The sequence below is a fragment of the Anabrus simplex genome, chromosome 3 (assembly GCF_040414725.1).
Source record: "Anabrus simplex isolate iqAnaSimp1 chromosome 3, ASM4041472v1, whole genome shotgun sequence".
Lineage (NCBI taxonomy): Eukaryota > Metazoa > Arthropoda > Insecta > Orthoptera > Tettigoniidae > Anabrus > Anabrus simplex.
The window spans coordinates 311,695,794-311,722,518 of NC_090267.1; the positions used below are offsets into that span (position 1 = coordinate 311,695,794).

Below are 26,725 nucleotides of genomic sequence, written 5' to 3' on the forward strand. Positions count from 1 at the left end.
TTGTTGTTTTCCTCGGACTCAGCGAAGGATCCCACCTCTACCATCTCAAGGGCAGTGACCTGGAGCGTAAGATTTTGGGTCGTGGGATACAACTGGGAAGGAGGACAAGTACCTCGCCGAGGTGGTCTCACCTGCTATGCTAAACAGAGGCCTTGTAAGGGGATGAGAAGATTTGAAGGGATAGACAAGGAAGAGGGAAGGAAGCGGTCGTGGCCTTAAGTCAGGTACCATCCAGGCATTTGCCCGGAGAAGAGGAAACCACGGAAAACCACTTCGAGAATGTCTGAGGTGGGAATCGAACCCCCTCTAGTCATTTGACTCCCGATGCTGAGTGGACCCCATTCCAGCCTTCGTACCACATTTTCAAATTTCGTGACAGAACCGGGAATCGAACCCGGAGCTCCGGGAGTGGCAGCTAATCACATTAACCACTACACCACAGAGGCGGACATTATTATTATTATTATTATTAATTTGCTTACCGTCTACAGCTGTTTCTCGATAGATGCAATGTTTCTGTGCCTATCTCGTAGCACAACCAGTGAAGATCCATTTATGGCAGTGACATTATTGGGGTTACTGGGATGCAAGAGTGGTGAGTAATGACTCAGGGCTACTAGTGCTTCTGGGTGCCACGAGAAAAGTGTTACTTCTCATAGGATTAGTTGTACAGCAATAGCACTTTCTGATTCAGTGAGAAAAGCATGGCAAACTTACTCACTTTGCCTAGAATGTGAATAGTACTGCCATCTGTTATGGGGAATTCGTTATAAATGTGTAATCTTTGGTGGTGCTATTTGAGGATCCAACCAGCCTCTGGGCTGTTAACTTGACAGACAGATAGATAGACACGTTTTTCTTGTTGACCAAACCGTATTTTAAATACCGTTCTGTCGTGCGAGGGTTACTGCAGTGCTCCAAGGCCGTATGCATCATCTTGAGTAATGTTTGTGAGGTAAGAAGGTCCAGGTACGAAGAATAACTAACATTCATTATCAATAGCTACTGCTTCGCAATGAGTGCGGCGGGACCAGTCTGTTTCCTAGTAGAGGGGGCCGTGGAGCCCTAGATTTAACAAACCTCCGCAGTCTTCAACCTGCAGCGGAACGCAGCACTTGGTAAACACTGTCGAGTGACTGGAACAGGCTGCCTTCAGACACGTATAAATGTGGTGATCAAGATTAGTATCAACTCTTCCTCCCTCCAAAGAGTTGAACTTGTGCTTAACCTGAAGAACTACAGCAGGTCAGAATCATTTCCTTTCTTAATTGTATATTTGTGCTTAAAATTTTTAATGTTTTCCCAGCTATATGATTTATTTATTTATTTATTTATTTATTTATTTATTTATTTATTTATTTATTTATTTATTTATTTATTTATTTATTTATTTATTTATTTATTTATTTATTTATTTATTTATTTATTTATTTCAAAGCAAACTTCCATTTGTACGTGCCTTTACATCTCTTGATTGTATATCACGGGACCTACAGTTCTATATGAAATCCTATTGCAGAACGTGACATTATATTTTGAAAACCTGTTATGTAACGATCCAGTAGCCTTCTTGAAAGATAACCAACCATAAAGTCACTAACTGGGGTATCACACAATCAATGTTTGGTTAATTTTCTTTCGTATAATTTATTTATTTATTTATTTATTTGTTTATTTATTTATTTATTTATTTTATTTGACTCCCAGTCAGGCCAGGGATTTTAGTGCGTCTGATTTGCGTTCCACTGTATTTACATACAACACACCACACTACCAACAAACACAGAAGAAACGCAGTAGTAAATAAATCGCTGTGCATAGTGTTGGTGTCAGGAAAGGCGTCCGACCGTAAAACTAGTCTTAATCCATATATTGTGTGGGTTCCAAGTAAATGAAAAGAGGTGGGGGAGAGGATATCAGAGTTATGAATAGCTCATTGTCTCACATTAGAATTTCTTCGATAAATATTTACTTTGTTTGAGTATTTTGATTTTATTCGTTACTGATGTACCGAACACGGAAATGATTACCGATACGTTTTTTTTTTATCTTACCAGATATCGTAAAGTGTATTCCTTGGTTCTGATGATGACTATTCATGCGCTATTTCTTTTAAGTTATAACAGCTCATTTCACCGGGCTCTTCAGGGGACACTTGTTTTTTGCTTAATAAGAATTTTAGTTAGGAATAGATCATACTCTGACTCATTTGAAACGACAGATCATATGTCATTGATCGGGAAATGTAAAGTACAGCTAGCTTGTTTGAAAAATTGCAGTACGATACTTACCCTTTCTCTCAATTTAAATGTTGTATACCTATGCTATCATTATTTCTAAACATAAATATTATATGATTATTTGTAGCAACATAGTTGTATTTTGAACACTATTGTCCCAATTTTGGGCGTAGGAGCACTACGTTTACATCCCTTATGTACTTAAGTCTTTTTGTGAGTGATATCTGATATAATTTATTTTACTGAGCTCTCTCCGATAGCTTATACGCATTTAATTGGCTATACGGATAACTGGGACTAGAAACGGGTATTTTCCCAATTGTTTCCTATACGCGGATGTCTGAAGCACAGTCAGTTATTCATTGCTCTTCCGTTCCTAAGGTAGAGGGTTCTGATTCGAAAAAAAAGTCGGTGTCATTTAAAGAATGATGTTGGATCGATTCCCCGTCAGGAAGTCGAAAAACTTCGAAACGAGACTTTCACTTCTGGAGGAATGCATAGCCCTGGGGTTCACTCAGCCTACTCCAGAAAGGAATACCAGGTTAATTCCTGGGGGTAAAGCCAGCCAGGCACAGAATGGAAGTCTTCACCTTTCATTCCTCCAAGAACTTTCAAGCGTTATTCGAAGATGAGTTGTCTTTGCTTTGCTTTACTTCGCTTTACTGTAAAAAGTAGCAGTTTTATTGAGCACTGTATCTGGATGGAAAAATATGCTTAAATTTGCTAGATATTTCCCAGTTGCTCAGGAGAGTTAGTTTACATACCAGCATATATAGCCGGTTAAAAGAGAGGATTGAGCGCATTTCATATATTTATCAGACATAATGTTAATTATTAATCATCAAAATAGTCCGCCTCTCTGGTGTAGTGGTTAGCATGATTAGCTGCCATCCCCGGAGGCCCGGGTTCTGTTCCCCGCTCTTCCATGAAATTCGAAAACTGGTACGAGGGCTGGAACGGCTTCCACTCAGCTTCGGGAGGTCAACTGAGTAGAGGGGGAGGGGGGGTCGATTCCCACCTCAGCCATTCTCGAAGTGGTTTTCCGTGGTTTCCCACTTCTCTTCCAGGCAAGTGCTTCCTTTCCTCTTCCCTGTCTATCCCTTCCAATCTTCCCATCCCCCCACAAGGCTCCTGTTCAACATAGCAGGTGAGACTGCCTGGGCGAGGTACTAGTCCTTCTTCCCAATTTTATCACCCAGACCCAGAATCTCACGCTCCAGGACACTGAGTCGGTAGAGATGGAATCCCTCGGTGAATCTGAAGGGAAAAAAACAACCCTAGAGGGTAAACAGATTAAAAAAGAAAGATTATCAAAACATAATATACCTCCCATGTGGGTACGCACAACAAAATATCTAGAGGTTGAATTGTTTCTAAGTAAAGTGTGCCTGTGAAGAACTTGTACAGTACCGCGCACTCATTCATTTTTTAGCTATTTTACGACATAAAGAGTTTTTGTGCAGCTTAATCGTCGGTCTGTGCGAGAGAACCTACACGTCTTTATCTTCCCAGTAGGATCTATGCAATAACTGGAAGAAGTTAATCTGTCTATCGTGCCGAAGATGGCACTCGCTACGAGAGAGAGAAAGAGAGGAAAAAACGAAACCTCGTGTGGGAGAGGAGACTGAGGTTGGGAGGGGAGGAGGGAAAGTGATCGGAAAGAGTAGTCAAAGAAATTGGATAGTCCGGTTCCTTTGTTGAAAGATTCATAGGGTTTCGGACTTGATTCTCGGCCAGTTCGGGGATTGTAGCTCGTCTGGTTAACTTATCTGGCTCGGGCACTGGGTTTCGTTGTTTTTTCTCTTCCTCTCAGAGGGTTGCCAGTAGGAAAGGCATCCAGCCGTAAAACAGACCCAAGTCCACTTATGTGATTCAGATCGCACCTGATACCCCACCAGCGTGTAGGGAAAGCGAAGTATTAATAATAATAAGAAGAAGAAATAAACTCGACAAAGTTTCGACATTACCTGTAAAAGAAATATAATTCAAACATTTTCCTTCAGTTCATTGGAGAAATCAATAAATATTATTCCAGTAGTTTAAAACCCACTTTCAGCCACTCGAGAACTAGTTTTTCACTTCAACTTCACTCAAACCCAGTATAAAATGTCAATGCCGCTTTCTTCCCTACCCCAGTTGAATACTGTTATACACAGCAGCTTAAATATCACAATTAAAGATTCACACACACTATGAACAGACCACCGAGCGAGTTCGGTGCATAGTACGGGAGAGTGGTGGTGGTGATTTGTTTTAAGAGGAAGTACAGCTAGGCAACCATTCTCTATATAACACTAATCAGGGAGAAAAATGGAAGGGACCCAACACTTCGAAAGTGCCATGAAGGGCGTGAAAATGAAGGACTCCCTAGGCCTCGAGTGCCCTTGTACCGTCGGGGTCGGAAAAGAATAAGAGTTGACCGAGGGAGGTCGGATAGGATAGATGAAAATGAGGAGCCTGGCACAAGTAAGTGGAATCAATGTCAGGACTCAGCTAAGAGCCCCGTGGTCGCCAATGCACGCTCTCAAGTTATGAGCCCCTTCGGCCCCTTTCATTCGCCTTTTACGACAGGCAGGGGATACCGTGGGTGTTATTCTACCGACTCCACCAACAGGAGGATAGTACGGGAAATGGTGAGTTCGAAGTCCACCATCGGCATCCCCGGATAATTATGGTTCTCCATGGTTTCTCATTTTCACACCAGGTAAATGCTGTACCTTAATTAAGGCCACGGCCACTTCCTTCCCAGTCCTACCCCTTTTGTCTCACATCGTCGTCGAAAACCCCTAACAAAAAATCTACAGTTCTAACCCTTCAGGCAACCAACTCAATGTTGAAAACATCCTAGGGATATAAGCTATGAATTTAGGTAAATAAAATGCTACCAAGTATGAGAATATCCCTAATAATTACAATCCTTTTCTTAATCTTCGTTATCCAGTCGATTAGGTTAGCAGTTTGCCTTTATCTACCACTATGATCCCTAAAGTGAGTCAATGCATTGTTTCACTTAAGCATCACTACGAGCGTTAATACATCGGGCGAGTTGGCCGTGCGGTTAGGGGCGCGCGGCTGTGAGCTTGCATCCGGCACATAGTGGTTTCGAATCCCACTGTCGGCAGCGATGAAGATAGTTCCATTTTCACACCAGGCAAATTCTGGGTCTGTACCATAATGAAAACCACGGCCCCTTCCTTCCAACTCCTGGGCCTTTCCTATCCCATCGTCGCCATAAGACCTATCTGTGTTGGTGCGACGTAAAGCCACTAGCGAACGCTAATGTAAGTCAATGCAGAGTTTCACTTTAAGCCCTTATAACTACATTCGGTGTGGGTATTTTTAAAAATGCCTGGGGGTTTTGAAGCAAGAAACACATTACAGAAAGAATTATGAAAATAAGTTAATTTGACTAGGATTTGAATAAAGAAGGAAACGAGTAAAGAAACAAGCTGTTTTAAGCTGTTTTTCCGGAACTGCATTCAGGCCGGAAGTGATTTTTTAATTTTTTTTAAAAAGTTTGATAGAGCTATCCAAGACTCACAATTTGAAACCTTCCCCAGCTATTTAGCCCTTCAATTTCCGGCACAATTAAGGAAATTGCTTAATTTTACGTTTTAAGTAGTATGTTTTCAACATTTAAAATAACTTTAACTACCAGCACAGTGATATAGGGACTCTGAAATGGAGGCCCCCGGGATCGATTCCTAGCTTATCCAATCATTTTAATCCTGGACCCTAGTGCTGGAACAGAGTTCGTTCAGACTCATGAAACCATGTGAGGAGCTGTTGATATGAGAGGCCAAGCACTATGGCTGAGGATATCGTCGTCTTGATATCGCAGGCAAACTGGCTGCCCGGTAGTCGTCTTAGCAACCCATGGCCCTTAGTGTCACGGATATGGTTGGCTGGTCGGTCGATCGGCCGGTTGGTTGGTTGGTTGGTTGGTTGGTTGGTTGGTTGGTTGGTTGGTTGGTTGGTTGGTTGGTTGTCTAGAGTACACATTTTGACCTAGAAGCTTCTCGCAAGTTCCGCACCACTTATACATGCAACCGTAGACTCTTAACATAATAATAATAATAATAATAATAATAATAATAATAATAATAATAATAATAATAATAATAATAATAATAATAATAATAATAGTTCATGAAGTCAAGAAAGATTGGAAAGAAACCATTTAAGAGAAGAAGAAGCAACAGAGAGAGAGAGAGAGGGAGAGAGAGAGATTTTTAGGAAGAAAGTGTTAAAAATGGAAGGATTCCAAAGTCGGGAGGGAAAGAAAACCGGCTCAAAATGGTTCGAGGAGAGGGAAACGAGACGTAGCCTACTGAGCAGATGAAAGAGTATTGGAGGAAGAAGAAGGATAAACAAGGGATGAAGCATTGAAATTGTCACATGGTCCCTAGAAGACCCTAACGGATAATAATAATAATAATAATAATAATAATAATAATAATAATAATAATAATAATAATAATAATAATAATAATAATAATAATATCATTGGTTTTACGTCCCACTAACTAGTTTTCCAGTTTTTGGAGACGCCGAGCTTCCGGATTCTTTATCCCACGGCAGTTATTTTATTTGTTAACAAATCCACCGACACAATGTCGACGTATTTCACCAAACTGAAATACTGTTAGCCTGAGCCAGGATCGAACCCTCCAACTCTCCAACTCTATCATCTGAGCTCTTCAGCCCGGCTCGAATAAAGAAGACTGCAAATAGAGTACACTTTTATATCGAGAGGCTATTGCTAGCCTGGTGTAGTCATTGCAAGGCAGACCCTTCGACGATGGTGTGTGACATCTGCCGTGTATAGGAAACTGCGTGTGATTGTCTGTGTGTGGTTTCAGGAATGTTAGAAACATGACCAACATCCGGTTCCTGAGTAAAATAATTAACTGTTCAAGTTAAAAGCCCACGATCCGAGTGTGAATCGAACCCGACTCTGAGACCCGAAAGCTGACAAGTCAACCACGGAACCGGACACATACACTATTTTTATATTACATTACGACAACGCCGGTTGTCACAGTGATTCACACGCACAAGTATAAGATGCCTTGATACCGTTAATGAAGAAACGAAATCACTACAACACCTCAAAGTCACGAAGCCTAAGGTATTAATCATAATTAATTAAATGAATTAATCAAGGTAAAGTAAACTGAACTCGTGTCCTTATCCCGAGGTGGTGCAGCTCTTTTCAGGCACACCTCCAATGAAGGTGAACTGCGTGTACTATTCTAACCACATACCGTCCGACTCGTTGGCTGAATCGTCAGCGTACTGGCCTTCGCTTCAGAAGGGTCCCGGGTTCGATTCCCGACCGGGTCGGGGATTTTAACCTTCATTGGTTAATTCCAGTGTCCCGGGGACTGGGTGTTTGTGCTGTCCCGAACATTCCTGCAACTCACACACCACACATAACACTATCCTCCACCACAATAACACGCAGTTTCCTACACATGGCAGATGCCGCCCACCTTCATCGGAGGGTCTGCCTTACAAGGGCTGCACTCGGCTAGAAATAGCCACACGAAATTATTATTATTATTACCACATACCAGACCTACTACCGGGCGAGTTGACAGTGCGGTTAGGAGCGCGCAGCTGTGAGCTCGCATCCGGGAGATAGGGGGTTCAAATCCCACTGTCGGCAGCCCTGAAGATGGTTTACCGTTGTTTCCCATTTTCACACCAGGGAAATGCTGGGGCTGTACCTTAATTAAGGCCACGGCCGATTCCTTTCCATTCATAGGCCTTTCCCGTTCCATCGTCAAGACCTATCTGCGTCGGTGCGACGTAAAGCAAAAAAAAAAAAAAAACAGACCTACTATCATTCTTAAATTTCTGGCAGTACCTGGAGTCGAACACGGGCGTCCGGGGACGGCAGCTAATAATACTAACCATTACGCTACGGAGGCGAACATTAATTAAGGTAAGGGTGGCATTAATAAACTGTTTGACGATAAGTGAATTGGCGTTAAGGGTCTACATTTTCTTCATTCATTCATTCATTCATTCATTCATTCATTCATTCATTCATTCATTCTTTCTTTCTTTCTTAATCCGCTTACCCTCCAGGGTTGGTTTTCCCTCGGACTCAGCGAGGGATCCTACCTCTACCGCCTCAAGGACTGTATTCTGGAGTGGGGGGATACAACTGGAAAGTAAGACCAGTACTTCGCTATGCTGGACTGGGTCCTTGTGGGGGGATGGGAATATTGGAAGGGATAGACAAGGAAGAAGGAAGGTAGCGGCCGTGGCCTGGGGGAGAAGTGGAAAACAACAGAAAAACCACTTCGAGGGTAGCTGAGGTGGGAATCGAACCCCCTCTACTCAGTTGACCTACCGAAGCTGAGTGGACCACGTTCCAGCCCTCGTACAACTTTTCAAATTTCATGGCAGAGCCGGAAATCGAACCCGGGCCTCCGCGGGTAGCAGCTAATCACACTAACCACTACACCACAGATGCGGTCTCTACATTTTCTAAATTCATATAATGTAACGGTATCTCTACACAAGCCATGGTGGCACTGGAGTTCAAAATAATGAAAGGCAAGGTAAGCTTTATGTTATAACACCCGGGTGAGAAGGTACTGTATCACGAACCGATCACGAGCTGTTTGGTTGGAAACAATAATTAGACAGAAGCTCGTCACTAGAAAGTGGAAGTAGACATTACCCTGGCTCCACGTGGGTTGTACGAGTATCTCTTGCTAGAAATGTTTTCTCCTCATCTACGATAATGACTTCAGTCAGATTATATTGTCGAATGCAAAGGTGTAACGTATTCTAATTAGACTAATTATTGCATTTAAAAACCGACATGATTATTTACTGTAGGTTGGACGCAAGTCTGGTAGATTGTGAAACTCTCACAAACATCGCAGTAGTTAAAACTACAAGGAAGGTAATTGTTCGTAAAATTGGTTCGTGTGGCATTTATTTCGGCTAAGCGGTTCGGGTTACGTATCTGTGAACTTTCATTTGGATGACTGTGGGTTCGAATCACATGGTCGGCAGCCCTGCAGATGCTTTTCAATGGTGTCTCATTATCACCCCAGGTAAAAACTGGTAGTAGTTGGTGATGGTGGTGGTGGTGGTTGTTGTTATTGTTGTAAGAGGAGGAGCAACTAGGCAACCATCCTCTATTAACAATAACCAGAGGGAAAAATGGAAGTGATCCGACAGTTTTAAAAATATAGGTATCGGTCAAAAAACCAAAGACCACAAAAGGATGCAAAAATGAAAGAAACTCTAGGCCTCGAATGCTCTAATACCGTCGGGGTCGGAAAAGAATAAGAGTTGACCAAGGGAGGTCGAATAGGATAGATGAAATGGAGGAGCCTGGCACGAGTAAGGGGAAGCAAAGCCAACACTCAGCTAATGGGCTTATGGTCGCCAATCCCCGCTCCCAATCCACCCACGGGGGGGGGGGGGGGGCAAATGATGAAGCTGTATCTTAACACCACGGTCGTTCCCTTCCTAGTCGTGGCCCTGCCCTTCCACATCGTCGCCATAAGACCTCTCTGAGTCGGTGCGACGTAAAACCACATAATAATAATAATAATAATAATAATAATAATAATAATAATAATAATAATAATAATAATAATAATAATAATAATAATAATAAAAATGAAAATCTACAGCCTCTTTCCGGTCATTCGACCAGGTCAGGAATGGAATGAATGCAGCCCCTATCTACCGACAAAAATAGGAAATACAGTATGCCGGCTGCCGAAGCCTGTCGCACTCCTCTGGGTCAATGATAAATGACTGACAGATGAAATGTTAATGTAGAATGTTGATGAAATGAAATATGACAGGGAAAATCGGAGTACCCGGAGAAAAACCTGTCCCGCCTCCGCTTTGTCCAGCAAAAATCTCACATGCAGTGACCGGGATTTGAACCAAGGTATCCAGCAGTGAGAGGCCGGTGCGCTGCCGCCTTAGCCACGAAGGCTCAATAATATTAATAATAATAATAATAATAATAATAATAATAATAATAATAATAATAATAATAATAATAATAATAATAACTACTTTTACGGTTTTCGGAGATGTAGAAGTGTTGGAATTTAGTCCCGCAGGAGTTCTTTTACGTGCCAATAAATCTACCGATACGAGGCTGACGTATATGAGCAACTCCAAATACCACCGGACTGAGCCAGGATCGAACCTGCCAAGTTGGAGTCAGAAGGCCAGCAATTCAACCGTCTGCGCCACCCAGCGCAGCTATCTCAGATTATCTTGAAATTAAGACATGAGTTAGGCAACGAGACACGGTGTCGGCACATAGCTTCCTCCTGTCGACCAAGGGGTCTGCTCAAGGCTTAACGTCTCCATCCGACGGACGAATTATTATCAACAGCTTCATATGAACACTACGGAGATGTCTGGGATTCAATCCAAGCTTTGGCACGCAATCTGGTGATTATTGATTACAACCACCTCTCCTACACTGTCGGCAACATTCTGATGGTAAAATGATTTTCGACCAACGAGACTCGAACTGGCAAACCACAGTGTCAGACCATATAGATCCGATACGTTAACGATTACGGCCACCACGGGCCCAAAGTTCAAATAAGTTATTTTAGGATGAGGAGGCGGAGTTACAAAGTTTAAAACTCGGATACTAGTCTAGTCAATTTTGACATATTTATGATATGTGATATAAGGGATAGCAAAAATATATAATTCTGGAACACCACTTGCGTAATCACATTATTATTATTATTATTATTATTATTATTCATCATCATCATCATCATCTGTTTACCCTCCAGGTTCGGCTTTTCCCTCGGACTGAGCGAGGGATCCCACCTCTACCGCCTCAAGGGCAGTGTCCTGGAGCTTCAGACTCTTGGTCGGGGGATACAACTGGGGAGTATGACCAGTACCTCGCCCAGGCGGCCTCACCTGCTATAGTGAACAGGGGCCTAGTAGGGGGATGGGAAGATTGGAAGGGATAGGCAAGGATGAGGGAAGGAAGCGGCCGTGGCCTTAAGATAGGTACCATCCCGGCATTTGCCTGGAGGTGAAGTGGGAAACCACGGAAAACCACTTCGAGGATGGCTGAGGTAGGAATCGAACCCGCCTCTACTCAGTTGACCTCCCGAGGCTGAGTGGACCCCGTTCCAGCCCTCGTACCACTTTTTCAAATTTCGTGGCAGAGCCGGGAATCGAACCCGGACCTCCGGGGGTGGCAGCTAATCACGCTAACCACTACACCACAGAGGCGGCATTATTATTATTATTATTATTTCTGAATAGGCCCATTTATGATTGCGTAAAATACTTAGGGGCTTTTGTTTGCATTTCCTTGTGCCCATGTTCCTTTAATTCCTTTGCTGTCAGCTTCTTTTCTCTCTCTTTTGTCCAAGTTGTTCTGGTCGTTTTCTTCCGTTTGCCCTCTCGGTTAACTTGACAGTTGTGAATTTTGGATCTAAGAAATATGTCTTCTTGTGTCATTCTTACTAACTGAATGTCTTTTCTGGTTTTTGGTTTTTCTATTTTTTATTTATTTATTTAATTTCCGACGATCCGTTTCGTAGTGTCTCTTTTGACTCCTGTTTTCATAGAATTTGAGAATTCGAGTTTATTTGTTTAGTGAGTGTCCAGATTCATTCTTTTCATGGGCCCGAGAAATGTTAATCTGCATTTTCAAATGTTTCTGTGAACATCTGCATTGTTAATTTCCTGTCTCGTAAGTCTATACTGTTCGCCTGTAAGTTTTGAGCCTAGAATGTTCCTGTTTGTCTTGCATTAGTTTTTGTTTGTGTTTGATGTCTGTTCTCCTGTTCATAATAAATGTGTCCGTTCTTTAGAGACGTTCTGGTCAGTGAAAAACTGGCGAAACTTATCTAAATTCGAAAATCAAACGCCACAGAGTTTGAAACAGCTGAGAGCTGAGTTTATAACGGAAATAGACCTACTCACTTTGGAACTGTGTGTCTGCAGCTCTGAAGCGAAGACCAAGTAACGGGAAGAATTTTACCTCAGGCGATTCACTCGCAGGGTGGAGCAAGAACTATGAGGTACGCTACGCCAATGAAAGTGTCATTAACGACTTTCCTTCACGTGTGTCGCAAACAATTCACTGATCGCTCTGCTTTCTTCTAAAGCACCACAGTTTGTCCTCATTTCCATGGCTAAATGGTTAGTGTGCTGGCCTTTGGTCACAGGGGTCCCGGGTTCGATTCCCGGCAGGGTCGGGAATTTTAACCACCATTGGTTAATTTCTCTGGCACGGGGGCTCGGTGTATGTGTCGTCTTCATCATCATTTCATCCTCATCATGACGCACAGGTTACCTAGGGGAGTCAAATCGAAAGACCTGCACCTGGCGAGCCGAACATGTCCTCGGACACTCCCTGCACTAAAAGCCATACGCCATTTCATTTCATTTATCCTGATTACAATACATTTCTGAAAGAGCTACTTTACCGATCTCCTTCCTTAAATTATTAAAGACCGAGCTCGATAGCTGCAGTCGCTTAAGTGCGGCCAGTATCCAGTATTCGGGAGATAGTGGGTTCGAACCCCACTGTCGGCAGTCCTGAAGATGGTTTTCCGTTATTTCCGATTTTCACTCCAGGAAAATGCTGGGGTGGTACCTTAATATAAGCCACGGCCGCTTCCTTCCCATTCCTACTCCTTTTCTATCCCATTGTCGCCATAAGACCTATCTGTGTCGGTGCGACGTAAAGCAAATAGTAAAAAAAAAAAAAAAAAAAAAAAAAATACATACATACTTACATGCATACATACTGTACATACACAGTATGATTCAAAAGGTTGCACTTAAAACCAAAGTAGGCCTTGGAGGAGTCGAAATATGAATAGAATGTTCCTAGGAAGAATGGGCAGCGTAGCGTCCTTGGTTCAGAAGATCCAGATTCAATTCTCGGACGCACCGGGTTTTTAGCCCCGTATAGTTGATTCCTTTGGCTCGGGGTCTAGGTATTTATGTTCGTCTTAATATACACCTCTTCATACACACAAAATATGCAACAGTGTGTATATCACTCCACATAGTGTTGGCGTCAGGAAGGGCATCCGGTCTTGAAACTGGTTCATATCCACTGGACCAACTATAGTTGTTTGGAAGAAGATCGGAAAAGAGAAAGAAGAAAAATATGAGGAATAAAATATGGAATGTTCACAATGAAATGCACTCACTGACAGAAGGAGATAAGCACCTGGAAGGATAAGAAAAACCAAACCATGGCCTACCATGTGACCGCTGCTCAGCCGGAAGGCCTGCAGATTATGAGGTGTCGTATGGTTATCACAACGGATCCTCTCGACCATAATTATTCGCTTTCTGGACCGGAGCCGCCAACTCACCGTCAGATAGCTGCTCATTGTGATCACGTAGGCTGAGTGGACCTCAAACCAGCCCACAGATCCAGGTAAAGATCTCTGACCTGGCAGGGAATCGAACTCGGGGCCACCACATAAGAGGCAGGCACGCTACCCCTACACCGCGGAGCCGGCACACGTAGAAGTAGATGAGGAAATTAAGTTAAATGTCTCGTGTTGAGAGGTTATGTGTTTTTATTTCTTGACTTACTTGACTTGACTTATATCCTATTACTCTTTTGCAGAGCATAGGGCTCCGACAAAGCAGCGCCAGCGTATCCTATTTTGAGCCAGGGTATTGAGTTCTCCAAAGGCCCTCCCTTCTTGTTTTGCCTCTTCCATCACACTGCGTCTCCATGACTTCGTGGGTCTACCTCTCTTCCGTTGTCCTTGGGGGTTCCAAAACAGAGCCTTTCTCTCCACTGCATCCTGCTGCTTCCGTAGTGTGTGGCCGATCCATTTCCACTTCCTCCGCTTTATTTGTATGCCAATTGGCTCTTCTTCTGTTTGTTTCCAAAGATCTTCGTTTGAAATTACTTTTGGCCAGAAAATGCGTTCAATTCTCCTTAAGCATCTGTTTTTAATACCTGTAGTTTATGAGTGATCTCTGAGGTATCTTTCGAGGATTCACAACCATATAACAGTACTGTTTTTACATTTGTTCGAAAAATGCAATGTTTGGTTTTCATTGAGATTTCTCTGGCCCTCCATATCGGATAGAGTTGTATGAATGCTGCATTTGCTTTGTGGATTCTCATTTTGACATCAGCAGCCGCTCCTCCATCCTGCGTAACCACACTGCCAAGATATGTAAACTCTTCGACTTCTTGAATGTCTTCAACACTGACTCTGAATTTCTGTTTGCTCTTCACGTTGATATTCATTGCTTTTGTTTCCTGGCCATTTATCCTGAGACCCACTGCTCCCGCCTCACTCTCCAGATCCTGTATCTTTCCCTCCATATCAGTATGTTTTTGAGTCAATAAACATAAGTCATCGGCATACTCCAAAGGCTCCAATCTGTCACCCAATCCCCATTGTAAGCCTCTTTGCCTTCCCTCCGTAACGTTCCTCATGACGTCATCCAGAACAAGGAGAAAGATAATTGGAGATAGGAAACACCACTGCCGCACACCAGAATTTATGGAGAAAGGCTCCGAAAGCTTCCCTTCATGGATTACTTTACACGTGAATTCGTTGTCTCTTTGATGATTTTGGATTTTGGTTGGTACGCCGTACTTCTGTAGCGTTCTCCACATGGTGTTCCTTTTCAATGCATCATAAACCTTCTCGAAGTTCACAAACAGAAGATATAGGCCAGGATTGCATTCATTAAACTGTTCAATAATAATTCGTAGAGTGTTTATTTGGTCTATGCATGAGCGGTTACGCCGGAAACCTGCTTCTTCATTGCGCAGTTGGTTTTCTATCCTTGCTTTTATCCTGTTCAGGATCGCCCGTGTCATCACTTTACTGGGAATCGAGAGCAAGGTGCTTCCTCTCCAGTAGTGACAGTTGGTCATGCCACCTTTCCTTTGTAATTTCACGAGGAGTCCTTCTCTCCATTCTTTGTCATTCTTTCCTTATTCCAAATGTTTGTGAACAGTGGGTGCAACAGATCGGCCGCCATATCGGGGTACACAGTTAGAAGCTCATGTGCTATATTATCCACTCCTGGGGCCTTCCCATTCTTTATTCGGCTTTCTTTATTCTTGAGGTTGGTTCAGTGTTGATACTACCAGTTTCACAATCTTCGTTCACCTCTACTATTAGTCTACCTTCCTCTACATTTTCTCTGATCAACACCTCCATGAAATATTCTCGCCATGTATTCAGCTTCATCACTAATGAGCATATCTCCTTGTTTGTTCTTGATGGGTTTAATTTTTTAAATTTCTTCTTGGCGAGTTTCCTTGTGATGTCATACAATCCTTTCCTGTTTCTCCGCTAATTCAGCAAGGTCTGATACCCATTCCTTCCGGTCTGCTTTCGCACTCTTCTTAACTTCCCGATCTTTAGCATGGTATGCCGCTTGGAGTTCTACCATCTGGGTTCGTGTCCTGCAATTATTCAACTTTAGTTTCAGCTTCCTATGTTGTTCAATACATTCCCAAGTATTTGATGTCATCCAATCTTTCCTCCTGATGTTCTTGAAGCCAAGTACCTCCTCTTCTGTGTCTGTAAATGTGGTTTTAACTTTCTTCCAGTGTTCTTCAACATCATCTTCATCTGACTGTAGTGCTGTAACCCTGTTACTGAGGACAAGCTTGAACTGTTCCTTACTTCTATCATCCTCCAGCTTTCCAAAATCAAACCTTTTCGTTTGCCGCTCACATAGCCTCTTTGCAGTTGCAATCTTAATTCGGATGTTGGCAGTCACTAGATGGTGGTCGCTGCCTATATCTGCACCTCTTCGAATTCTGACATCCGAAAGAGACTTTCTCCAGATTTTGCTAATTGTCAGGTGGTCAATCTGGTTTTGAGTTCGCTGGTCTGGTGAAATCCACGTCACTTTATGGCATTCTTTATGAGGAAATAGGGTTCCACCGATAACGAGTTCGTTGCTCGCGCAGAAGGCTACCTAAAATTCTCCATTCTCATTCTTAGTACCTAATCCATGTCACCCCATTACTTCTTCAAGTCCCAGATTTTCAGGACCCACTTTGGCATTGTAGTCTCCCATAACAATCACAATGTCCCTTTTGTTTATTGCCTGAATGGTAGTCTGTAGTTCTGAATAAAACTTAGTCACATCATCTGCTTCCGCTTCTTCTGTAGGCGCGTAGCATTAGACTATCGAAACATTCCTGATCTTCCCCTTGAATCTTGCAGTGATAATCCTTGATGAGATGGGCTTCCAATCAATCAGATTGTTCTTTTATCTCTTGTTTATAAGAAATCCCACTCCTTCCTGACGTGGGTCGTCTTCATTTGGCTTACCAGAGTAAAGGAATGTTTGTCCCCTCAAAGTTCTTAACTCTCTAAATATATTCCACCTTACTTCACTTACTCCTAAGATATCCAATCTGTGCCTCTGTGTCTCGGTAGCAAGTTGTGTTAGTTTCCCAGTCTGATACTGTGTTCTGACGTTCCAAAATCCAATTTTCATGTCCTTTCTCAAGCCAAAGGTCGTCTTATCATCCGCCAGGCTGATTTAGTTTTTTTTTTTTAATAAGTTAGTTTTAAGCGACTGCGAGTTATTAGTCCACATTCACCGAGTGTCATGGTGGGGCTGCAACCTTTAAGCCTTGACACTTGCTCCCATCCCAGATGTTACGGGTGTGAAAGGATACCATTTACTGCATCCTTAATTGTGATACGGTTTTTCCGCCATATATTCGGTCGCCAGAGCCATGTCTGTGGTAACAGGGAGCACCACGGGAAGGAGAGGTTTACTTTTGCAATTGGAGAGGCTATTTGTTGTGCATCCAACTGCCTTGCATCCCGATTTTATTTCAGTGATTACAAATTCAAGTGATTTGTACAATGAAGTTGACAGTACCAGCACACTCCTGGTCCTTTGTCAGCAGTAGGATGTTGCACTCCCTTGGACCTGTCGGTTAGGAAGGATGTCATACGGGTGTGACACCTGGTCCCACACATGTTCTATCGAGGACAGCTTGGGGGATCTTGGTGGCCAAGGGAGTACCTAGTATAACTGTAAAGTTCATCCAGGTGATGATGGGTTCTAACCTGATCTTTGCCAGCCCAAAAGTTGGCTGTACGTGATTTTCCATTTCCATACCTTAAGAGAAGCGTCGCCTATTTTCCAGGCGTAATTGTTCCGTATCCCAGCGAAATCAAAACTTGCCACGCGTCATTGCGACTCTAAATAACCACAATTTATTATTATTATTATTATTATTATTATTATTATTATTATTATTATTATTATTATTATTATTATTTGCTATTGGCTTTACGTCGCACCGACCCAGATAGGTCTTATGGCGACGATGGGACAGGAAAGGGCTAGGAATGGGAAGGAAGCGGCCGTGGCCTTAATTAAGGTACAGCCTGGTGTGAAAATGGGAAACCACGGAAAACCATCTTTGGGGCTGCCGACAGTGGGATTCGAACCTACTATCTCCCGAATACTGGATACTGGCCGCACTTAAGCGACTGCAGCTATCGAGCTCGGTATTATCATTATTATTATTATTATTATTATTATTATTATTATTATTATTATTATTATTATTATTATTATTATTATTATTATTTCGCCTGCAGTACCTACTGGGTGTATTGAGTACCGGTAGCTCAGTAGTGGCTGTTGCCGGTCCCAAGCCCGGAGAAAGGAATAGGGTTGGCTTAAAGCCGTAAAATTACAGCCAGAAAACATCTTGAGGCAATAAAGGTTGAGAGATGTTTTCTGGCTGTAATAGTCAACATCAATGTCCCAACGCTGAATTAAGCGGAGGAACCACCTTCAGAGAGCAGCGTCTGTTCTTGAGTGAAGCGGCTGCAAAAGGCGTCTGTACTCCAGAGGAGCGGCCTATTATTCAGCTTCGGGGCTTACAACCTCGGTTCTATTACCCTCTCTCTAGGGGTCATCAATGTGGAGGGCCCAGGCTCAGGGTAAGAGTGAAGACCTCAGCGTCTACAGCAGAACACCAGCTACTCGTACGGATTAACTACCCTTACGATGAGAGTGAATCAGACATCAGTGATTCATTCGCTTCGGGCTCATGCCCCCCATCTAAAATCAACCATGAATGTAGCATAATGGAAACAACAGCAACAAAGCAACTACCGCAGGCCCGAGCTGACAACAGCAAAGGTAAACGTGGTCATTCGGATTCTGGGGGACCAAGACGTAATGCTGGGAACAGTCGGAGCTTCCCAAAACTCCTCACACCTAAGGAAACCAAATTCATAGTACACTTAACGCACAGACGCTGACCAAAATAAGGGAACTGAAGACAGTCACGAATACTTGTGACTGATTTCGGATCCTCATACTTTCAATACAAGAAACACGATTTTGCGACTCTGATCATTTTGACTCCGGTGGTTACCACTTCTACAAGGGAAAGCGAGCAACAAAAGTGCCAAATAGCAACCTATATGTGTTGGGAACTGGATTCCTAGTACACAACAGTGTCCAGAACTCTAGCCTGTAGAGAAAAGTAAGCCCAAAACACCCGGAAGATGTAATCGAGTCGGTGGAGATTGGAAATGGTGTGATTTAATTTGCAAGAGAAAGAAAACATCTCTCTAACGCCCATACAACACCCACGCGTCGTGCTCTACGTCCAAATGACCTGCTGCCGTAGCTCTGGCACGGATCACACATTTTTCTTGCTTGGGAAAAGGAATCGTTTACAATTACAATAGTTATATCTTGCGTTAAGCCCTAGGTCCTCTATTCTGTTGCTACTATAGAAGATCACATTGGAAATTCCACTGGCAGTTGGCAATAGGCAATTCTGAGAAAGAAAAACGATTCTCGCACGTGTGTTGACCGACAATCAACACCTCCATAGTGACAACAAGCTATTACGAAACCATGTGTGGTGAAGGTGTCATCTTAATGTTGACTTTATGTCCCCGTGCTTGGAAATAAACAATGGTGACACTAAAGGCCAACATAGCAAGGTCGTGAATAAAAGAGAACCCGACATTACCATCACTTAGTTTACATGATGACCAAGGTGACACTGGGAAGGACCTAAGTGTTAGAGTCAAAATGACAAGACATATCATATCGTCGTAGAAGATATACCCGTGTTTCCCATTACCTATAAGAAATATGTGGTCCTTTAACAGAAATTATATGCAAATTTGTCTGGTAGTTTACGAGGTTAATAATAATAATAATAATAATGATAATAATCAATCAATCAATCAATACTGATCTGCATTTAGGGCAGTCGCCCAGGTGGCAGTTTCCCTATCTGTTGCTTTCCTAGCCTTTTCCTAAATGATTTCAAAGAAATTGGAAATTTATTGAACATCTCCCTTGGTAAGTAATTCCAATCCCTAACTCCCCTTCCTATAAATGAATATTTGCCCCAGTTTGTCCTCTTGAATTCCAACTTTATCTTCATATTGTGATCTTTCCTACTTTTATAAACGCCATTCAAACTTATTCGTCTACTAATGTCATTCCACGCCATCTCTCCGCTGACAGCTCGGAACATACCACTTAGTCGAGCAGCTCTTCTTCTTTCTCTCAATTCTTCCCAACCCAAACATTGCAACATTTTTGTAACGCTACTCTTTTGTCGGAAATCACCCAGAACAAATCGAGCTGCTTTTCTTTGGATTTTTTCCAGTTCTTGAATCAGGTAATCCTGGTGAGGGTCCCATACACTGGAACCATACTCTAGTTGGGGTCTTACCAGAGACTTATATGCACTCTCCTTTACATCCTTACTACAACCCCTAAACACCCTCATAACCATGTGCAGAAATAATAATAATTGTTTCGGGGTATTTGTGGACCGCAGAGGTGAAAGAAGGTGCCGTGATGAATGGGTCTAACTACAATGTCAAGAAAAGAATTTAAAAACTTAAACTGAAGGTTATATTTTTCTTAAATTCAACCTTAGCAAATTTTCATAACAATGAAACGTCAGGTACAATGACCAATTTTAGACAAGACAAGAAAATTCAAAATTTAGTGACAGTTTAAAAATCTGGGCTTCAAGACCCTCGCTTTACAATTCTTGAGCTCCTAGCTCAAATTTACAAAAGAGCACAAATTTACTCAAGTACAGAAATCCCTCAATACATGGAACACTTGCTTCCAAAATACATCTAGCCTTCAAGAGGCATACAGCAATCTTACTTTGAAAAAGAGCTAACAGGCTCTCAGTTTTCCAAGCCTATTCAAGGCAACATCAACTTACAAATTCTGGCCTCTGAAGGCACAACTTACAATAGGAAAATGATTATACAGGGGTACTTAATACCCAACCTACTGTGCCTTCATGTAAAAGGAAAAACGGTTAAATAAATTGCCCGAACACAAAATGAATGGATGCGAATGCTTGCACTCCTAGATATGAGCACTTAAAACCTAAAGGGCACTACGCCGGTGAAACAGGGGCTGTTCTCAAACTACTGAGATGACTCGTATAATGACAAATTAATGCATTACGGAAAGGAAGAAAGCCAGTTACAAACGTAGTCACCTCAAACCAAGATGAAGGGGAGCTCGAGAGTGTACATCACTCTCTATCCCCGATTTACAGTTAAAGATTTTATGAAGTTTCTACATTAGCCGGCAGAAAGTTACATTTTTAGGAAAACTAGGTTACATAGTTAATAATTCGGACCTTTCCCTCAGGTTAAACTGCGGAGCTAGCAAGAAATAAAGATGTTATGTGGCCATTACCTTGTCGAAGAACTGCTGCCTGATGAAAGAGGCCTCCCGCCTCCTGCTTTGACACACACACTCGATAAAATGACGATCAAGTGGCCAAGAGACGAGAAAATCCGCAGTTTATAAACCCTCGGGGTAAGTTCGAGATCATTCATGAATAATCAAGACACACCCACAGAATTTTATTGGTAGATTTCAAAAGTAACTCTCAGGATCGAAGAAGAAGACTGTGATTGATAGAAAATTAATTACAGAAATTAGGGATTGGCTAGATTCAAAACTGGCGGAAAGAAAAGATAAATGTTGCCAACCCAAAAATAAATGAACAACAATTAGTAAAAAAAACCTTATGAATACAAAACTTATTTAAATCAAAAGTTCTTTCACTTCGCACCAGGGTGCATGATCATAGATTTTTGTAGTGACATCTATGGAAGAAAGTCCAAACTTCTTGATGAATGGCAAACAAAACAAGAAGAAATACAGTCAGTTCAAGAAACTTCACAATAACAAAATTACATCAGATTTCTGTGGTGACATCTTCTGAGTAAATTTATAAGTTGGTCTAGTTTCAATTTCACGGTTTCTTCAGTAGAGGAGTTCTTTTAGGCACAAGGTTTAAATGCGCGGCGTTGGGGTGTACCTCCCGGTACAATAATAATAATAATAATAATAATAATAATAATAATAATAATAATAATAATAATAATAATAATAACCGGGCGAGTTGACCGTGCGGTTAGGAGCGCGCAGCTGTGAGCTCGCATCCGGGAGATAGTGGATTCGAACCCCACTGTCGGCAGCCCTGAAGATGGTTTTCCGTGGTTTCCCATTTTCACACCAGGCAAATGCTGGGGCTGTACCTTTAATTAAGGCCTTGGCCGCTTCCTTCCCATTCCTAGGCCTTTCCTGTCCCTTCGTCGCCATAAGACCTATCTGTGTCGGTGCTACGTAAAGCAACTAGCAATAATAATAATAATAATAATAATAATAATAATAATAATAATAATAATAATAATAATAATAATAATAATAATAATTCTCGTTGTCGTCTAGCCTCAGCTAGCGAGTGTAGGCATTTTAATTTGACGCCATTTGGTCCTTTTTTACAATTTGTTTTACGTCGCACCGATACAGATAGGTGTTATGACGCTGATGGGACAGGAAAAGGGTAGGTGTGGGAAGGAATCGTCCGTGGCCTTGATTAAGGTACAGTCCCGGCATGTGCCAAATTATTATTATTAGCTTTAAAATATTTAACACTTTCTCTATCTGGGCAGTCAACTTTCAACAGATACAACCATTGACGCTGAAATTCAGTATCGTCTCAAATGTGCCAGCGCAGCCTGAGGTCGTAAGCGAATTGGGGTATTTGACAATTATAACATCAGTACTCAAACTAAGCTGTATGTATAGCAAGCCATTGATGTTCCAGCTGTACTCTATGGTTGTGAAACTTCGGTTACATACAGAAGGCACTTACTATACCTGAAAAAATACCAACAACGCTGCATTAGGAGAATCCTAGGAATATAATGGCGAGACAGACGAGCTAACGTGCGTGTTTTGGAGCAAGCTCATACAACCAGCGTTGAGGCTCTCATAATAAGACACCAGCTTTGATGGATAGATCATGTAATTTGCATGCCTGAGTCACGTGTCCAAAAACAAATCATGTACTGTCAGTAGAAGGTCGGACACAGAAAACAGGGTGGGAAATAAAAACGCTATAAAGACGTTCTGAAGGCGAATTTACATAAATTCAAATTGACGCTGAAAATTAGGAGGTTGTGGCATCCACTGGTCCAGAATGACGTCGCCTCGTCCACTAAGGGCATCTATCCTTTGATCTGCAGCGGAGGAAACTTCTGGCCGACGAACGCAATGCTAGGAAAGAGCGCAGAAGAATCAACGTATGAACGTGTTTTGTAGCAAGCTATCTTTACATCGGCCTTTTTTCAGATAACACTGATATAAAGTAAGAAAAATATTTATTTACATGTACATCAAAGATTCCCTGATCGATCGACTTTGTCACTAACAATCGAGCCGGTTTTTTCCTGTTTATTCTTTTACAGGGACCAGAGAGTACCCAATACGCCATGTGCCAACATTTTGGAAGAGTCTGCGGTTCCAGAATTGGATTATACAGCCATTCAAAGAACTCGTGTGATTTGAACTTTACCTTTGGAAGACAATCATACTGTACTTGTCATCGAGTGATCGTCTAATAATAAATAACAATACATGTTAATAGAGGATGTTTTCCAGTTGTACTTCCTTTTGAAACAATAATCATCACCACCACCATCACCTCTGCTGTTATTGGTGAAGATCCTAAACTTTTTTGGTTACCTGATTCAAATTGTCGGTGACTGGAAATTTCGCGCTCTACTTTAAGTCGTAACATAAATACGTTCCTTAGAAAAACAGGTTTACTCGTGTACTTAATAATGCTACTCAGCAGCTTTGGTTTACAGCTGGAATAACTTCAGTAAATGGATAACGTCACCAGTTGTTTCCGTGGTGTAGTGGTTATCACATCCGCCTAACACGCGGAAGGTCCCCGGGCGGAAACAGTTTTTTGTTTTGAACCTGCAGTTTAAACTTTGCATTAGATAGCGATAGTAGAATTGTTGTTCCTTGTGGATGTTTACATAATGTTGAAGATCCCATGACCTACCGTATTTCACCGCATAATCGTCGCCACCGCGTAATCGTCGCATCCTTTATTTTCAACATATATATATATTTATTTTTTTACAGGCTCTGAAGACCCGTGAATACATGCAAAGTAAAGTATTTCTCTGCACTTAATCGCGGTTCTGAGATAGATTATTTGCTCAATGTCCAGGAATTCACGTTCACACATTTCTATTGGCTTGTGAAACCCAGCGTGAGGGGTTGACAGTCATATTGTACCTTTTCAGACAATATATGTATTATGTTCTATATCAAGTCAAAAATTATATTTTCCCATTTTCACACCAGGCAAATGCTGGGGCTGTACCTTAATTAAGGCCACGGCCGCTTCCTTCCAACTCCTAAGCCTTTCCTATACCATCGTCGCCATAAGACCTATCTGTGTCGGTGCGACGTAAAGCCCCTAGCAAAAAAAATATATTTTATTCATTTTCTTCTCCTTCTTTATCTGTTTTACCCCCAGGGTCGGTTTTTCCCTCGGACTCAGCGAGGGTTCCCACCTCTACCACCTCAAGGGCAGTGTCCTGGAGCTTCAGACTCTGGGTCGGGGGATACAACTGAGGAGGATGACCTCTACCTCGCCCAGGCGGCCTCACCTGCTATGCTGAACAGGGGCCTTGCGGGGGGATGGGAAGATTGGAAGGGATGGACAAGGAAGAGGGAAGGAAACGGCCGTGGCCTTAAGTTAGGGACCATCCCGGCATTTGCCTGGAGGCGAAGTGGGAAACCACGGACCACTGCCAGAATAGCTGAGGTGGGAATCGAACCCACCCCTACTCAGTTGACCTCCCGAGGCTGAGTAGACCCCGTTCCAGCCCTCATACCACTTTTCATATTTCGTGGCAGACCCGAGAATCGAACCCTCGCCTCCGGGGGTGGTAGCTAATCACACTAAGCACTTCACCACAGAGGCGGACTATTTATCACATCTGGTCAGTTATTAGTGTACAATACTGCGGAGTTAAAGTGCCATATTCCGCCATCGTAAGGGAGGGACATGTTGTCCGGCCGCGCGGTGTAGGGGGCAACGCGTCCGCCTGTCACCCGGCGGCCCCAGTTCGATTCCCCGCCGGGTCGGTTTTTTTTAAATTGTAAATTATTTATATCCCTGGCCTGGGGACTGGGTGTTTGTGTCGTCCTTAACGTTCCTTTCCTCACATTCAACACTCTAGACTTCCGCAATTACACTTACACGCAGGTTCCTCTCATATGGTGAAAGTAGTGGTAAAAGATCTGCAGAGGTCGACGCCACGAACAAATATCATATTAATGAAAAGTGAAGGGCAGGTCTGTGAAACAGTTACCCTAAAATGGAGCCCGCCTGGTGTCCATGATCGTTAAAGTGTCAAGTATGTATGGTCTGACGCCGTGGTTAGCCACTTCGAGTCTCGTTGGTGAAAACAATTTCGCCACCACAATGCTGGTCAGCTGGCAGTAGTGTTCATGTGAAGAGAGGGTATATAAGGCTCTTGATAATGATTCGTCCGACGGACGTTAAGCCTTGAGCAGACCCCTTGGTATTATTCGACAGGAATAGGCTATGTTACAGCACCAGCTTTCACCCTCTCCTTATCTCATTATCATCACCACCACCACCACCACCACCACCACCACCACCACGCATTCACACGCGCAGGTTGCCCATGGACGTCGAATAGAAAGACTTGCATCAGCAGAGCCGAATAAGCCTATATCCTCGGACACTCCCGGTACTAAAATCCATACGCTAAATAAATACCTTAACGTTGAATACAATTTTAGCCAGATCCTTAGCAATGAAAGCAGCACTCTGCTTTTAATGGCGAGCCAAACACGCTGCAATAATAGGTTAGTATTTGCCATTAGATTCCTTTGTTCATCGTCGTAGCGGAACCTAAGAAAGTACAAAACGAAAAACTGGTGAGAGGTCGAGTGACCTACTTGCGGTTTTCTCGCGCCGGACAAGGTCGAGGACGATTACTCCAGTCGGGCTGAGTGTTCATCTCGCATTGCCATTACTGATGTGCTCAATTGTTTCCAAATTTCAAAGTTTGCACTCACATGGTGCGCGAGTCAACTAAACGTTGAAGTGCGAGTTATAAAGACAACAGAAGGAACAGACAAAATACATGTTATTAGTCGTTGATACTTCGTATATTCTCAAATATTGGGTTTCTAAGACGATAATTAAGTAAGGGATTATTACCCTTTATTTAGCAAGTGCTTCAAAATCGTAATAAATAAACGTAATTATCACCGAGTTCGATAGCTGCAGTCGCTTAAGTGCAGCAAGTGTCCAGTATTCGGGAGATAGTGGGTTCAAACCCTATTGTCGGCAGCCCTGAAGATGGTTTTCCATGGTTTACCATTTTCACACCAGGCAAATGCTAGGGCTGTACCTTAATTAAGGCCATGGCCTATCTCATCGTCGCCACAAGACCTATTTCTGTCGGTGAGAGTAAAACAACTTGTAAAAAACTTAATTATCCTTTAAAAATTGTCCGACTTGTTGGCTCAATGGTCAGCGTACTGGCCTTCGGTTCAGACGGTCTCGGGTTCGATTCCCGGCTGGGCCGGGGATTTTAATCGTATCTGGCTCAGTGACTGGGTATATGCGTATGTCCTTGTTTTTGCAAGTTGCTTTACGTCACACCGACACAGATAGGTCTTACGGTGACGATGGGACAGGAAAGGACTGGGAGAAGGAGAAGAAGAATAACCAATGAAGCTACTTTTTTTTTTATGAAAATAATAAGAGCGAGAAGTTGAAGTATTATAGCGAGGATGATTACGGGTTACAATAATCACGATTTCCACTATTAATAATAATGTTAATAATAATAATAATAATAATAATAAATTAATGAAGAAGCAGAAGATAAAGAACTTGCAGTAGTAATTTGAGAATAATAATTATGATGAAAGGAAATTAAGATATTTAATGGGCGATGATTCATTGTTACGAATATAATAATAATAATAATAATAATAATAATAATAATAATAATAATAATAATAATTTATGAGGAAGCTGATCATTATATTGTGCGGATAAATTACGAGGAAGAACGACCCTTCGTTTG

The 26,725-nt window shown here is 42.4% G+C and overlaps 1 protein-coding gene across 1 annotated transcript in view; it reads left to right on the forward strand.

The window, feature by feature from the left end:
* The first annotated feature begins 1,031 nt into the window (after positions 1–1,031).
* Positions 1,032–26,725, forward strand: part of LOC136867266 (probable cytochrome P450 301a1, mitochondrial) — a 145,365-nt gene continuing 119,671 nt past the window's right edge. The window contains exon 1 of the mRNA XM_067144410.2: positions 1,032–1,245. The gene's annotated coding sequence lies outside the window, so the exon portion shown is untranslated. The remainder of the gene's footprint in view (positions 1,246–26,725) is intronic.